Below are 2,959 nucleotides of genomic sequence, written 5' to 3' on the forward strand. Positions count from 1 at the left end.
TGTGCAGTTTGCAGAAGATGTGGTTTGATAGCTCTGACAAGTGCACTCTCTGACCATACAATCAAAAAACGTTAAAGGCCTTGCTGGCCCTGGATTATAAATTATTATTATATATTTTTCATTTCTTGACTATTTTCACATGGTCATTTTTAAGTGCACTTTACTTTTCACAATTAATTTCTTTCATTTTCATTTTATTGCTTCTCGTGCTGTATTTACATTTCAAGCTCCAGTGTACACACGATTAATTCATTTTCCCGTATGATTTGACATCGCATTTATATTTTATGTTCTTTTTTCTCATCAGGGTTTTTATGTTTTCTTAAATGATGGCAAATTTGAACTCGTGCAATTTTAGGTCATCCCATAATACTTACATAACCAGGAGGAAATATACTGTATGATTACTTTCTAAAATGCGATTCTTTTTTTCTATAAGGGTAGAAACTAAAATCTCCTATAGTAGCTCAAAAGCAGGGTTTGCTTTCAATATGTTCTGTCCAGCAACTGCATGAATAACATGAATCTATCCCAGATACCATGCTGTAAACAATATTTTGCTTCTCTTAAATCAACTGCTACTGATGCCGAAGTAATATGTAATCCTTCCAGGAGAGTATAAATGCTATACCGCTCAGGGCATTTGTCGTTTATCTGTCCTGCTCAGTGAAAAATGCAGGGTGCAGTGCTGCAAGCAGACTGTATGGCTTAGCACGCTCCAGCTCACAGCTTAGCACCTTTCCGCCTCCATATCTCACATCACATCACCGCTATTCATCAGCCATGGCTGCAAGGGCTATAAAATGTAAGCACTTCAATTTACTTAAAGCATTGGCTAGATATTATACTGGACTCATTTCAAGGGGAGTCTCCTGTGCATGTAGGTGTTCAAATATATGTCCGGACATATAACTGAATGAAAATGTGTATGCTCGCGTGCAGTCCGTATGCGAAATGGATTTACCTTTGCAATCCAAAATGCCACTAGATCATGCTCTTCCTGAGATCATCAACCATATGTCAAAACGCACCAATCCTGGCTCTCAAGCTGCCAGCCTTCCGAGCAGCACCAACAGGTATAACTTTCCCCTGTCCGATCACATGCTCTGATGGCTCACATTACTCTCAGCAGCATGAGTTATGGTTGTAATGACTTAGTTAAAAATCTATTAATAAACAGAATGGTCTGGTCTAAATTTAGCACAATAAAGTCAATGCTCAAATTGCACACTGCACTCTTAAAATATATTACCACATATTATTGCATTACAATAACAGGTAGAATTTGCTTTTTCTTTAAAGAGTATTTGCAGACTGTGTCTGAATGAAGTTAGATGGTGTTTTCAGATTTCGCAGTTACATATGCTTAAAATAATTACAATTATTCATCTTGTGCTTATTGCATAATTGTGTTAAAAACAATTAAAAGTTATTTGACAGATGCACTTCTCTTAACCTGGATCCTGGACATTCTGAAAACAGCATACCATATTCTGTCATTCTTTAAAGTTCATATACTGTGCAATGTGAGGCTTGCAGAATAAGGACACGGCTGCAAATGGGAGACTGCAAACTATATCATTTGAATGTCCAGGCATGTTTATTATGGTTGCTACATCATAAAAACACCATTTCCACAGTTTCCCGACTTCCAGTGTGTTAATTAGTATGCATTTTCTCAAATCTGATTTTACGTATGATATTTGAAGTCCTTGTATAACCCCAGCATGCTTCTTACGCCCATAGCAACCCGGCGTCCATGGTATTGTCCGTGTGTCCATAAGATAAACCGAGGAAAGACTCTAAGAATAGTGGTGCTGACAGACGTGTGTGGCGTGTTTTTCCTCTGTATTGGGTTACAATTAAATGTACTATGACACACAAGTAGACTGGCTCATGACATTTTGCCCACCTTCCGTAACACTAAATACGAGTCCCAGCTGAGAGGGGTTCTGGGTGGGGGTGGGGGAATCTGCTGAACCTATTTCTGCACTGTTCTGTAAATGATTCATATAATTTAAAGCTATCTGGAAACATGCAATTGGTTTGAGAACGCTCCCCAAACATTCTGGTAGCTTTTCATTTATTTGAACCTCTAAGGAACCTTGCACCAACTGAAAATGGTGCTGAACACTCCTCATTCAGCAGAACATTCTCTGAACCATCCTTATTCAAACCGGTTACAATGTAATATCTATGTTTAGGGGGTGTGGATTCTGAGCACTTGTATGCCAAAAAATGCAACATTAATGTAACTGTAATGTATATACTGTAAGAAATAATAAATAATTTATATACTCATTTAAGGGCACCTTCCCCAAAAAGATGTTTGTAATAACTAAACCTACCTTTTTGCCTAAAATCCTGATATATGACCATACAATCATCTTACAGAAGTAAGGTTAGTCTATCTATATAGTCTAAGGTTAGTCTATCTTACCTACCAGTAAGGTTAGTCTATAGGTCCAAATCATGCAATATAGTCATAGGAAAATGTATTGTATTGTTGTATGTTTTTGGGAATGTGCTGACTGAACATCAACATAACATTGTCAGAACATATACATGGTTCCCTAAACATAGCCAAAGAAGAACCAAATGCCAGCTTTATGGACACGTTTTCTGATTCCATGAAATCAACCAGTCCCTGTTCAAGCCTGTTAAAATGTATTAATTATTTGTATTCCGAAATTAGAACTTAATAGTTACTTATGACAAAAAATGAATGTACTTCTTCTAAGGGCACCTTCTATCTATGTCTGTAGTTTAAAAATGTTTGCAAAACTCTTTTATTAGACAACAAAATCATGCTACAGAAATGTTTCTATAAGGTTACTTAATAATTTTGCTTAATAACAGCGGCTGCCAAATGTCATAAATGTAATGACTGTAGTAATAAAAAAAATACCTGTTTGATAAAAAAATTGTAATTTAATCATGCAAATCACAGAAATGTTAG

Source organism: Silurus meridionalis, chromosome 15, assembly GCF_014805685.1.
Source record: "Silurus meridionalis isolate SWU-2019-XX chromosome 15, ASM1480568v1, whole genome shotgun sequence".
Lineage (NCBI taxonomy): Eukaryota > Metazoa > Chordata > Actinopteri > Siluriformes > Siluridae > Silurus > Silurus meridionalis.